This window comes from Oncorhynchus mykiss, chromosome 7 (assembly GCF_013265735.2).
Source record: "Oncorhynchus mykiss isolate Arlee chromosome 7, USDA_OmykA_1.1, whole genome shotgun sequence".
NCBI lineage: Eukaryota > Metazoa > Chordata > Actinopteri > Salmoniformes > Salmonidae > Oncorhynchus > Oncorhynchus mykiss.
The window spans coordinates 15,199,496-15,214,159 of record NC_048571.1 but is presented as its reverse complement, the minus strand read 5'-3'; the positions used below and the strand labels follow the sequence as shown (position 1 = coordinate 15,214,159).

General features: G+C 47.3%; 1 protein-coding gene across 4 annotated transcripts in view; it reads left to right on the top strand.

Moving 5' to 3' along the window:
- LOC110527388 (solute carrier family 2, facilitated glucose transporter member 2) overlaps positions 1-14,664 on the top strand; it is a 40,585-nt gene that overhangs the window by 23,679 nt on the left and 2,242 nt on the right. The window lies entirely within an intron of this gene.

The window sequence follows — 14,664 nt, the reverse complement described above, 5'->3', positions numbered from 1 at the left end:
GAGTGAGAGAAAGAGGGAACAACTGTCTGGAATCAACGCTGTGAGTTGCGGAGAGAGAGGGAACAACTGTCTGGAATCAACGCTGTGAGTTGCGGAGAGAGAGGGAACAACTGTCTGGAATCAACGCTGTGAGTTGCGGAGAGAGAGGGAACAACTGTCTGGAATCAACGCTGTGAGTTGCGGAGAGAGAGGGAACAACTGTCTGGAATCAACGCTATGAGATGCAGAGAGAGAGAGGGAACAACTGTCTGGAATCAACGCTGTGAGTTGCGGAGAGAGAGGGAACAACTGTCTGGAATCAACACTGTGAGTTGCGGAGAGAGAGAGGGAACAACTGTCTGGAATCAACGCTGTGAGTTGCTGAGAAACAGGGAACAACTGTCTGGAATCAACGCTGTGAGTTAGAGAAACAGGGAACAACTGTCTGGAATCAACGCTGTGAGATGCGGAGAGAGAGGGAACAACTGTCTGGAATCAACGCTGTGAGTTGCTGAGAAACAGGGAACAACTGTCTGGATTCAACGCTGTGAGTTGCGGAGAGAGAGGGGGAACAACTGTCTGGAATCAACACTGTGAGATGCTGAGAAACAGGGAACAACTGTCTGGAATCAACGCTGTGAGATGCGGAGAGAGAGAGGGAGAGAGGGAACAACTGTCTGGATTCAACGCTGTGAGATGCGGAGAGAGAGGGGGAACAACTGTCTGGAATCAACACTGTGAGATGCTGGGAAACAGGGAACAACTGTCTGGAATCAACGCTGTGAGATGCTGAGAAACAGGGAACAACTGTCTGGAATCAACGCTGTGAGATGCTGAGAAACAGGGAACAACTACCTGGAATCAACACTGTGAGTTGCTGAGAAACAGGGAACAACTGTCTGGAATCAACGCTGTGAGATGCTGAGAAAAAGGGAACAACTGTCTGGAATCAACGCTGTGAGATGCTGAGAAACAGGGAACAACTACCTGGAATCAACACTGTGAGTTGCTGAGAAACAGGGAACAACTGTCTGGAATCACACTGTGAGTTGCTGAGAAACAGGGAACAACTGTCTGGAATTAACGCTGTGAGTTGCTGAGAAACAGGGAACAACTGTCTGGAATTAACGCTGTGAGTTAGAGAAACAGGGAACAACTGTCTGGAATTAACGCTGTGTGTAACTGAGAAGCAGGGAACAACTGTCTGGAATCATCGCTGTGTGTAACTGAGAAACAGGGAACAACTGTCTGAAATCAACGCTGTGAGTGAGAGAAAGAGGGAACAACTGTCTGGAATCAACGCTGTGAGTTGCGGAGAGAGAGGGAACAACTGTCTGGAATCAACGCTGTGAGTTGCGGAGAGAGAGGGAACAACTGTATGGAATCAACGCTGTGAGTTGCGGAGAGAGAGGGAACAACTGTCTGGAATCAACGCTGTGAGATGCGGAGAGAGAGAGGGAACAACTGTCTGGAATCAACGCTGTGAGTTGCGGAGAGAGAGGGAACAACTGTCTGGAATCAACACTGTGAGTTGCGGAGAGAGAGAGGGAACAACTGTCTGGAATCAACGCTGTGAGTTGCTGAGAAACAGGGAACAACTGTCTGGAATCAACGCTGTGAGTTAGAGAAAGAGGGAACAACTGTCTGGATTCAACGCTGTGAGTTAGAGAAAGAGGGAACACCTGTCTGGAATCAACACTGTGAGATGCGGAGAGAGAGAGAACAACTACCTGGAATCAACGCTGTGAGATGCGGAGAGAGAGAGAACAACTACCTGGAATCAACACTGTGAGATACGGAGAGAGAGAGAACAACTACCTGGAATCAACGCTGTGAGATGCGGAGAGAGAGGGGGAACAACTGTCTGGAATCAACACTGTGAGATGCTGGGAAACATGGAACAACTGTCTGGAATCAACGCTGTGAGATGCTGAGAAACAGGGAACAACTGTCTGGAATCAACGCTGTGAGATGCTGAGAAACAGGGAACAACTACCTGGAATCAACACTGTGAGTTGCTGAGAAACAGGGAACAACTGTCTGGAATCAACGCTGTGAGATGCTGAGAAACAGGGAACAACTGTCTGGAATCAACGCTGTGAGATGCTGAGAAACAGGGAACAACTACCTGGAATCAACACTGTGAGTTGCTGAGAAACAGGGAACAACTGTCTGGAATCACACTGTGAGTTGCTGAGAAACAGGGAACAACTGTCTGGAATTAACGCTGTGAGTTAGAGAAACAGGGAACAACTGTCTGGAATTAACGCTGTGTGTAACTGAGAAGCAGGGAACAACTGTCTGGAATCATCGCTGTGTGTAACTGAGAAACAGGGAACAACTGTCTGGAATCAACGCTGTGAGTTGCGGAGAGAGAGGGAACAACTGTCTGGAATCAACGCTGTGAGTTGCGGAGAGAGAGGGAACAACTGTATGGAATCAACGCTGTGAGTTGCGGAGAGAGAGGGAACAACTGTCTGGAATCAACGCTGTGAGATGCGGAGAGAGAGAGGGAACAACTGTCTGGAATCAACGCTGTGAGTTGCGGAGAGAGAGGGAACAACTGTCTGGAATCAACACTGTGAGTTGCGGAGAGAGAGAGGGAACAACTGTCTGGAATCAACGCTGTGAGTTGCTGAGAAACAGGGAACAACTGTCTGGAATCAACGCTGTGAGTTAGAGAAAGAGGGAACAACTGTCTGGATTCAACGCTGTGAGTTAGAGAAAGAGGGAACACCTGTCTGGAATCAACACTGTGAGATGCGGAGAGAGAGAGAACAACTACCTGGAATCAACGCTGTGAGATGCGGAGAGAGAGAAAACAACTACCTGGAATCAACACTGTGAGATACGGAGAGAGAGAGAACAACTACCTGGAATCAACGCTGTGAGATGCGGAGAGAGAGAGAACAACTGTCTGGAATCAACGCTGTGAGTTGCTGAGAAACAGGGAACAACTCTCTGGATTCAACGCTGTGAGTTGCGGAGAGAGAGGGGGAACAACTGTCTGGAATCAACACTGTGAGTTGCTGAGGAACAGGGAACAACTGTCTGGATTCAACGCTGTGAGATGCTGAGAAACAGGGAACAACTGTCTGGAATCAACGCTGTGAGATGCGGAGAGAGAGGGAACAACTGTCTGGAATCAACGCTGTGAGTTGCTGAGGAACAGGGAACAACTGTCTGGATTCAACGCTGTGAGTTGCGGAGAGAGAGGGGGAACAACTGTCTGGAATCAACACTGTGAGATGCTGAGAAACAGGGAACAACTGTCTGGAATCAACGCTGTGAGATGCGGAGAGAGAGGGGGAGAGAGGGAACAACTGTCTGGATTCAACGCTGTGAGATGCGGAGAGAGAGGGGGAACAACTGTCTGGAATCAACACTGTGAGATGCTGGGAAACAGGGAACAACTGTCTGGAATCAACGCTGTGAGATGCTGAGAAACAGGGAACAACTGTCTGGAATCAACGCTGTGAGATGCTGAGAAACAGGGAACAACTGTCTGGAATCAACGCTGTGAGATGCTGAGAGAGAGGGAACAACTGTCTGGAATCAACACTGTGAGATGCTGAGAAACAGGGAACAACTGTCTGGAATCAACTCTGTGAGATGCTGAGAGAGAGGGAACAACTGTCCTGAATCAACACTGTGAGTTGCTGAGAAACAGGGAACAACTACCTGGAATCAACACTGTGAGTTGCTGAGAAACAGGGAACAACTGTCTGGAATCACACTGTGAGTTAGAGTAAGAGGAAACAACTGTCTGGAATCAACGCTGTGAGATGCTGAGAAACAGGGAACAACTGTCTGGAATCAACACTGTGAGTTGTGGAGAGAGAGGGAACAACTGTCTGGAATCAACACTGTGAGTTGTGGAGAGAGAGGGAACAACTGTCTGGAATCAACGCTGTGAGATGCTGAGAAACAGGGAACAAATGTCTGGAATCAACACTGTGAGTTGCTGAGAAACAGGGAACAACTGTCTGGAATCAACGCTGTGAGTAACTGAGAAACAGGGAACAACTGTCTGGAATTAAAGCTGTGAGTTACTGAGAGAGAGGGAACATCTGTCTGGAATCGACGCTGTGAGTAACTGAGAAACAGGGAACAACTGTCTGGAATTAACGCTGTGAGTTGCTGAGAAACAGGGAACAACTGTCTGGAATCAACGCTGTGAGTAACTGAGAAACAGGGAACAACTGTCTGGAATCAACGCTGTGAGTACCTGAGAAACAGGGAACAACTGTCTGGAATTAACACTGTGAGTTACTGAGAAAACGGGGGAGAGAGGGAACAACTGTCTGGAATCAACGCTGTGAGAAACTGAGAAACAGGGAACAACTGTCTGGAATCATCGCTGTGTGTAACTGAGAAACAGGGAACAACTGTCTGAAATCAACACTGTGAGTGAGAGAAAGAGGGAACAACTGTCTGGAATCAACGCTGTGAGTTGCGGAGAGAGAGGGAACAACTGTCTGGAATCAACGCTGTGAGTTGCGGAGAGAGAGGGAACAACTGTCTGGAATCAACGCTGTGAGTTGCGGAGAGAGAGGGAACAACTGTCTGGAATCAACGCTGTGAGTTGCGGAGAGAGAGGGAACAACTGTCTGGAATCAACGCTATGAGATGCAGAGAGAGAGAGGGAACAACTGTCTGGAATCAACGCTGTGAGTTGCGGAGAGAGAGGGAACAACTGTCTGGAATCAACACTGTGAGTTGCGGAGAGAGAGAGGGAACAACTGTCTGGAATCAACGCTGTGAGTTGCTGAGAAACAGGGAACAACTGTCTGGAATCAACGCTGTGAGTTAGAGAAACAGGGAACAACTGTCTGGAATCAACGCTGTGAGATGCGGAGAGAGAGGGAACAACTGTCTGGAATCAACGCTGTGAGTTGCTGAGAAACAGGGAACAACTGTCTGGATTCAACGCTGTGAGTTGCGGAGAGAGAGGGGGAACAACTGTCTGGAATCAACACTGTGAGATGCTGAGAAACAGGGAACAACTGTCTGGAATCAACGCTGTGAGATGCGGAGAGAGAGAGGGAGAGAGGGAACAACTGTCTGGATTCAACGCTGTGAGATGCGGAGAGAGAGGGGGAACAACTGTCTGGAATCAACACTGTGAGATGCTGGGAAACAGGGAACAACTGTCTGGAATCAACGCTGTGAGATGCTGAGAAACAGGGAACAACTGTCTGGAATCAACGCTGTGAGATGCTGAGAAACAGGGAACAACTACCTGGAATCAACACTGTGAGTTGCTGAGAAACAGGGAACAACTGTCTGGAATCAACGCTGTGAGATGCTGAGAAAAAGGGAACAACTGTCTGGAATCAACGCTGTGAGATGCTGAGAAACAGGGAACAACTACCTGGAATCAACACTGTGAGTTGCTGAGAAACAGGGAACAACTGTCTGGAATCACACTGTGAGTTGCTGAGAAACAGGGAACAACTGTCTGGAATTAACGCTGTGAGTTGCTGAGAAACAGGGAACAACTGTCTGGAATTAACGCTGTGAGTTAGAGAAACAGGGAACAACTGTCTGGAATTAACGCTGTGTGTAACTGAGAAGCAGGGAACAACTGTCTGGAATCATCGCTGTGTGTAACTGAGAAACAGGGAACAACTGTCTGAAATCAACGCTGTGAGTGAGAGAAAGAGGGAACAACTGTCTGGAATCAACGCTGTGAGTTGCGGAGAGAGAGGGAACAACTGTCTGGAATCAACGCTGTGAGTTGCGGAGAGAGAGGGAACAACTGTATGGAATCAACGCTGTGAGTTGCGGAGAGAGAGGGAACAACTGTCTGGAATCAACGCTGTGAGATGCGGAGAGAGAGAGGGAACAACTGTCTGGAATCAACGCTGTGAGTTGCGGAGAGAGAGGGAACAACTGTCTGGAATCAACACTGTGAGTTGCGGAGAGAGAGAGGGAACAACTGTCTGGAATCAACGCTGTGAGTTGCTGAGAAACAGGGAACAACTGTCTGGAATCAACGCTGTGAGTTAGAGAAAGAGGGAACAACTGTCTGGATTCAACGCTGTGAGTTAGAGAAAGAGGGAACACCTGTCTGGAATCAACACTGTGAGATGCGGAGAGAGAGAGAACAACTACCTGGAATCAACGCTGTGAGATGCGGAGAGAGAGAGAACAACTACCTGGAATCAACACTGTGAGATACGGAGAGAGAGAGAACAACTACCTGGAATCAACGCTGTGAGATGCGGAGAGAGAGGGGGAACAACTGTCTGGAATCAACACTGTGAGATGCTGGGAAACATGGAACAACTGTCTGGAATCAACGCTGTGAGATGCTGAGAAACAGGGAACAACTGTCTGGAATCAACGCTGTGAGATGCTGAGAAACAGGGAACAACTACCTGGAATCAACACTGTGAGTTGCTGAGAAACAGGGAACAACTGTCTGGAATCAACGCTGTGAGATGCTGAGAAACAGGGAACAACTGTCTGGAATCAACGCTGTGAGATGCTGAGAAACAGGGAACAACTACCTGGAATCAACACTGTGAGTTGCTGAGAAACAGGGAACAACTGTCTGGAATCACACTGTGAGTTGCTGAGAAACAGGGAACAACTGTCTGGAATTAACGCTGTGAGTTAGAGAAACAGGGAACAACTGTCTGGAATTAACGCTGTGTGTAACTGAGAAGCAGGGAACAACTGTCTGGAATCATCGCTGTGTGTAACTGAGAAACAGGGAACAACTGTCTGGAATCAACGCTGTGAGTTGCGGAGAGAGAGGGAACAACTGTCTGGAATCAACGCTGTGAGTTGCGGAGAGAGAGGGAACAACTGTATGGAATCAACGCTGTGAGTTGCGGAGAGAGAGGGAACAACTGTCTGGAATCAACGCTGTGAGATGCGGAGAGAGAGAGGGAACAACTGTCTGGAATCAACGCTGTGAGTTGCGGAGAGAGAGGGAACAACTGTCTGGAATCAACACTGTGAGTTGCGGAGAGAGAGAGGGAACAACTGTCTGGAATCAACGCTGTGAGTTGCTGAGAAACAGGGAACAACTGTCTGGAATCAACGCTGTGAGTTAGAGAAAGAGGGAACAACTGTCTGGATTCAACGCTGTGAGTTAGAGAAAGAGGGAACACCTGTCTGGAATCAACACTGTGAGATGCGGAGAGAGAGAGAACAACTACCTGGAATCAACGCTGTGAGATGCGGAGAGAGAGAAAACAACTACCTGGAATCAACACTGTGAGATACGGAGAGAGAGAGAACAACTACCTGGAATCAACGCTGTGAGATGCGGAGAGAGAGAGAACAACTACCTGGAATCAAAGCTGTGAGATGCGGAGAGAGAGGGGGAGAGAGGGAACAACTGTCTGGATTCAACGCTGTGAGATGCGGAGAGAGAGGGAACAACTGTCTGGAATCAACGCAGTGAGTTAGAGAAAGAGGGAACAACTGTCTGGAATCAACGCTGTGAGTTGCGGAGAGAGAGAGGGAACAACTGTCTGGAATCTACGCTGTGAGTTGGGGAGAGAGAGAGGGAACAACAGTCTGGAATCAACGCTGTGATTTCCTGAGAAACAGGGAACCACTGTCTGGAATAAACGCTGTGAGTTAGAGAAAGAGGGAACAACTGTCTGGAATCAACGCTGTGAGTTGCTGAGAAACATGGAACAACTGTCTGGAATCAACGTTGTGAAATGCGGAGAGAGAGGGAACAACTGTCTGGAATCAACGCTGTGAGATGCGGAGAGAGAGGGGGAGAGAGGGAACAACTGTCTGGAATCAACACTGTGAGATGAGGAGAGAGAGGGGGAGAGAGGGAACAACTGTCTGGAGTCAACACTGTGAGTTGCGGAGAGAGAGAGGGAACAACTGTCTGGAATCAACGCTGTGAGTTGTGGAGAGAGAGAGGGAACAACTGTCTGGAATCGACGCTGTGTGTTGCGGAGAGAGAGAGGAAACAACTGTCTGGAATCAACGCTGTGAGTTGCTGAGAAACAGGGAACAACTGCCTGGAATCAACGCTTTGAGTTGCGGAGAGAGAGAGGGAACAACTGCCTGGAATCAACGCTGTGAGTTGCGGAGAGAGAGACGGAACAACTGTCTGGAATCGACGCTGTGTGTTGCTGAGAGAGAGGGAACAACTGTCTGGAATCAACGCTGTGAGTTACTGAGAAACAGGGAACAACTGTCTAGAATCAACGCTGTGAGTTACTGAGAGAGAGGGATCAACTGTCTGGAATCAATGCTGTGAGTTACTGAGAAAGAGGGATCAACTGTCCGGATCCAACGCTGTGAGTTGCTGAGAGAGAGGGATCAACTGTCTGGAATCAATGCTGTGAGATACTGAGAAAGAGGGATCAACTGTCTGGATCCAACGCTGTGAGTAAATGAGAGAGAGGGATCAACTGTCTGGAATCAACGCTGTTAGTAAGTGAGAGATGGGGGGAGAGAGGGAACAACTGTCTGGAATCAACGCTGTGAGTTACTGAGAGAGAGGGAACAACTTTCTGGAATTAACACTGTGAGTTACAGAGAGAGAGGGAACAACTTTCTGGAATCAACGCTGAGAGAGGGGGAGAGAGAGGGGGAGAGAGGGAACAACTGTCTGGAATCAACACTGTGAGATGAGGAGAGAGAGGGGGAGAGAGGGAACAACTGTCTGGAGTCAACACTGTGAGTTGCGGAGAGAGAGAGGGAACAACTGTCTGGAATCAACGCTGTGAGTTGTGGAGAGAGAGAGGGAACAACTGTCTGGAATCGACGCTGTGTGTTGCGGAGAGAGAGAGGAAACAACTGTCTGGAATCAACGCTGTGAGTTGCTGAGAAACAGGGAACAACTGCCTGGAATCAACGCTTTGAGTTGCGGAGAGAGAGAGGGAACAACTGCCTGGAATCAACGCTGTGAGTTGCGGAGAGAGAGACGGAACAACTGTCTGGAATCGACGCTGTGTGTTGCTGAGAGAGAGGGAACAACTGTCTGGAATCAACGCTGTGAGTTACTGAGAAACAGGGAACAACTGTCTAGAATCAACGCTGTGAGTTACTGAGAGAGAGGGATCAACTGTCTGGAATCAATGTTGTGAGTTACTGAGAAAGAGGGATCAACTGTCCGGATCCAACGCTGTGAGTTGCTGAGAGAGAGGGATCAACTGTCTGGAATCAATGCTGTGAGATACTGAGAAAGAGGGATCAACTGTCTGGATCCAACGCTGTGAGTAAATGAGAGAGAGGGATCAACTGTCTGGAATCAACGCTGTTAGTAAGTGAGAGATGGGGGGAGAGAGGGAACAACTGTCTGGAATCAACGCTGTGAGTTACTGAGAGAGAGGGAACAACTTTCTGGAATTAACACTGTGAGTTACAGAGAGAGAGGGAACAACTTTCTGGAATCAACGCTGAGAGAGGGGGAGAGAGAGGGAACAACTGTCTGGAATCAACGCTGTTAGTAACTGAGAGAGAGGGAACAACTGTCTGGAATCAACGCTGTTAGTAACTGAGAGAGAGGGAATAACTGTCTGGAATCAACGCTGTTAGTAACTGAGAGGGGGGGGGGAGAGAACAACTATCTGGAATCAACACTGTGAGTTACTGATAGAGAGGGAAGAACTGTCTGGAATCAATGCTGTGACTTACTGATAGAGAGGGAAGAACTGTCTGGAATCAATGCTATGACTTACTGAGAGAGAGGGAACAAATGTCTGGATTCACCGCTGTGAGTTACTGAGAAAGAGGGAACAACTGTCTGGAATCAATGGTGTGACTTACTGAGAGAGAGGGAACAACTGTCTGTAATCAATGCTGTGACTTACTGAGAGAGAGGGAACAAATGTCTGGATTCAACTCTGAGTTACTGAGAGAGAGGGAACAACTGTCTGTAATCAACTCTGAGTTACTGAGAGAGAGGGAACAACTGTCTGGAATCAACTCTGAGTTACTGAGAGAGAGGGAACAACTGTCTGGAATCAACACTGTGAGTTACAGAGAGGGAACAACTGTCTGGAATCAACTCTGAGTTACTGAGAGAGAGGTAACAAATGTCTGGATTCACCGCTGTGAGTAACTGAGAGAGAGGGAACAACTGTCTGTAATCAACTCTGAGTTACTGAGAGAGAGGGAACAACTGTCTGTAATCAACTCTGAGTTACTGAGAGAGAGGGAACAACTGTCTGGAATTAACTCTGAGTTACTGAGAGAGAGGGAACAACTGTCTGTAATCAACTCTGAGTTACTGAGAGAGAGGGAACAACTGTCTGTAATCAACGCTGTGAGTTACTGAGAAAGAGGGAACAACTGTCTTTAATCAACGCTGTGAGTTACTGAGAGAGAGGGAACAACAGTCTGTAATCAACGCTGTTAGTAACTGAGAGGGGGGGGGGGGGGGGGAGAGAACAACTATCTGGAATCAACACTGTGAGTTACTGATAGAGAGGGAAGAACTGTCTGGAATCAATGCTGTGACTTACTGATAGAGAGGGAAGAACTGTCTGGAATCAATGCTATGACTTACTGAGAGAGAGGGAACAAATGTCTGGATTCACCGCTGTGAGTTACTGAGAAAGAGGGAACAACTGTCTGGAATCAATGGTGTGACTTACTGAGAGAGAGGGAACAACTGTCTGTAATCAATGCTGTGACTTACTGAGAGAGAGGGAACAAATGTCTGGATTCAACTCTGAGTTACTGAGAGAGAGGGAACAACTGTCTGTAATCAACTCTGAGTTACTGAGAGAGAGGGAACAACTGTCTGGAATCAACTCTGAGTTACTGAGAGAGAGGGAACAACTGTCTGGAATCAACACTGTGAGTTACAGAGAGGGAACAACTGTCTGGAATCAACTCTGAGTTACTGAGAGAGAGGGAACAAATGTCTGGATTCACCGCTGTGAGTAACTGAGAGAGAGGGAACAACTGTCTGGAATCAACTCTGAGTTACTGAGAGAGAGGGAACAACTGTCTGTAATCAACTCTGAGTTACTGAGAGAGAGGGAACAACTGTCTGGAATCAACTCTGAGTTACTGAGAGAGAGGGAACAACAGTCTGTAATCAACTCTGAGTTACTGAGAGAGAGGGAACAACAGTCTGTAATCAACTCTGAGTTCCTGAGAGAGAGGAAACAACAGTCTGTAATCAACTCTGAGTTCCTGAGAGAGAGGGAACAACTGTCTGTAATCAACTCTGTGAGGTAATGAGAGGGAACAACTGTCTGGAATCAACATTGTGAGTTACTGAGAAAGAGGGAACAACTGTCTGGAATCAACATTGTGAGTTACTGAGAAAGAGGGAACAACTGTCTGTAATCAACGCTGTGAGTTACTGAGAAAGAGGGAACAACTGTCTGTAATCAACTCTGAGTTCCTGAGAGAGAGGGAACAACAGTCTGTAATCAACTCTGAGTTACTGAGAGAGAGGGAACAACAGTCTGTAATCAACTCTGAGTTCCTGAGAGAGAGGGAACAACTGTCTGTAATCAACTCTGTGAGGTACTGAGAGGGAACAACTGTCTGGAATCAACACTGTGAGGTGCTGAGAGGGAACAACTGTGTGTTGTCACCGCTGTGAGTTACTGAGAAAGAGGGAACAACTGTCTGTAATCAACTCTGTGAGGTACTGAGAGAGAGGGAACAACTGTCTGGAATCACCGCTGTGAGGTAATGAGAGAGAGGGAACAACTGTCTGGAATCACCACTGTGAGTTACTCAGAGAGAGGGGTAGAGAGGGAACAACTGTCTGGAATCAATGTTGTGAGTTACTGAGAGAGAGGGAACAACTGTCTGGAATCACCACTGTGAGTTACTGAGAGAGAGGGGTAGAGAGGGAACAACTGTCTGGAATCAACATTGTGAGTTACTGAGAGAGAGGGATCAACTGTCTGGAATCAATGCTGTGAGTTACTGAGAAAGAGGGACCAACTGTCTGGAATCAACACTGTGAGTTACTGAGAGAGAGGGAACAACTGTCTGGAATCAATGCTGTGAGTTACTGAGAAAGAGGGACCAACTGTCTGGAATCAACACTGTGAGTTACTGAGAGAGAGGGGGAGAGAGAACAACTGTCTAGAATCAACGCTGTGAGTTACTGAGAGAGAGGGAACAACTTTCTGGAATTAACACTGTGAGTTACAGAGAGAGAGGGAACAACTTTCTGGAATCAACGCTGAGAGAGGGGGAGAGAGAGGGAACAACTGTCTGGAATCAACGCTGTTAGTAACTGAGAGAGAGGGAACAACTGTCTGGAATCAACGCTGTTAGTAACTGAGAGAGAGGGAATAACTGTCTGGAATCAACGCTGTTAGTAACTGAGAGGGGGGGGGAGAGAACAACTATCTGGAATCAACACTGTGAGTTACTGATAGAGAGGGAAGAACTGTCTGGAATCAATGCTGTGACTTACTGAGAGAGAGGGAACAACTGTCTGTAATCAATGCTGTGACTTACTGAGAGAGAGGGAACAAATGTCTGGATTCAACTCTGAGTTACTGAGAGAGAGGGAACAACTGTCTGTAATCAACTCTGAGTTACTGAGAGAGAGGGAACAACTGTCTGGAATCAACTCTGAGTTACTGAGAGAGAGGGAACAACTGTCTGGAATCAACACTGTGAGTTACAGAGAGGGAACAACTGTCTGGAATCAACTCTGAGTTACTGAGAGAGAGGTAACAAATGTCTGGATTCACCGCTGTGAGTAACTGAGAGAGAGGGAACAACTGTCTGTAATCAACTCTGAGTTACTGAGAGAGAGGGAACAACTGTCTGTAATCAACTCTGAGTTACTGAGAGAGAGGGAACAACTGTCTGGAATTAACTCTGAGTTACTGAGAGAGAGGGAACAACTGTCTGTAATCAACTCTGAGTTACTGAGAGAGAGGGAACAACTGTCTGTAATCAACGCTGTGAGTTACTGAGAGAGAGGGAACAACTGTCTGTAATCAACTCTGAGTTACTGAGAGAGAGGGAACAACTGTCTGTAATCAACGCTGTGAGTTACTGAGAAAGAGGGAACAACTGTCTTTAATCAACGCTGTGAGTTACTGAGAGAGAGGGAACAACAGTCTGTAATCAACGCTGTTAGTAACTGAGAGGGGGGGGGGGGGAGAGAACAACTATCTGGAATCAACACTGTGAGTTACTGATAGAGAGGGAAGAACTGTCTGGAATCAATGCTGTGACTTACTGATAGAGAGGGAAGAACTGTCTGGAATCAATGCTATGACTTACTGAGAGAGAGGGAACAAATGTCTGGATTCACCGCTGTGAGTTACTGAGAAAGAGGGAACAACTGTCTGGAATCAATGGTGTGACTTACTGAGAGAGAGGGAACAACTGTCTGTAATCAATGCTGTGACTTACTGAGAGAGAGGGAACAAATGTCTGGATTCAACTCTGAGTTACTGAGAGAGAGGGAACAACTGTCTGTAATCAACTCTGAGTTACTGAGAGAGAGGGAACAACTGTCTGGAATCAACTCTGAGTTACTGAGAGAGAGGGAACAACTGTCTGGAATCAACACTGTGAGTTACAGAGAGGGAACAACTGTCTGGAATCAACTCTGAGTTACTGAGAGAGAGGGAACAAATGTCTGGATTCACCGCTGTGAGTAACTGAGAGAGAGGGAACAACTGTCTGGAATCAACTCTGAGTTACTGAGAGAGAGGGAACAACTGTCTGTAATCAACTCTGAGTTACTGAGAGAGAGGGAACAACTGTCTGGAATCAACTCTGAGTTACTGAGAGAGAGGGAACAACAGTCTGTAATCAACTCTGAGTTACTGAGAGAGAGGGAACAACAGTCTGTAATCAACTCTGAGTTCCTGAGAGAGAGGAAACAACAGTCTGTAATCAACTCTGAGTTCCTGAGAGAGAGGGAACAACTGTCTGTAATCAACTCTGTGAGGTAATGAGAGGGAACAACTGTCTGGAATCAACATTGTGAGTTACTGAGAAAGAGGGAACAACTGTCTGGAATCAACATTGTGAGTTACTGAGAAAGAGGGAACAACTGTCTGTAATCAACGCTGTGAGTTACTGAGAAAGAGGGAACAACTGTCTGTAATCAACGCTGTGAGTTACTGAGAGAGAGGGAACAACAGTCTGTAATCAACTCTGAGTTCCTGAGAGAGAGGGAACAACAGTCTGTAATCAACTCTGAGTTCCTGAGAGAGAGGGAACAACAGTCTGTAATCAACTCTGAGTTCCTGAGAGAGAGGGAACAACAGTCTGTAATCAACTCTGAGTTCCTGAGAGAGAGGGAACAACAGTCTGTAATCAACTCTGAGTTACTGAGAGAGAGGGAACAACAGTCTGTAATCAACTCTGAGTTCCTGAGAGAGAGGGAACAACTGTCTGTAATCAACTCTGTGAGGTACTGAGAGGGAACAACTGTCTGGAATCAACACTATGAGGTACTGAGAGGGAACAACTGTGTGTTGTCACCGCTGTGAGTTACTGAGAAAGAGGGAACAACTGTCTGTAATCAACTCTGTGAGGTACTGAGAGAGAGGGAACAACTGTCTGGAATCACCGCTGTGAGGTAATGAGAGAGAGGGAACAACTGTCTGGAATCACCACTGTGAGTTACTCAGAGAGAGGGGTAGAGAGGGAACAACTGTCTGGAATCAATGTTGTGAGTTACTGAGAGAGAGGGAACAACTGTCTGGAATCACCACTGTGAGTTACTGAGAAAGAGGGACCAACTGT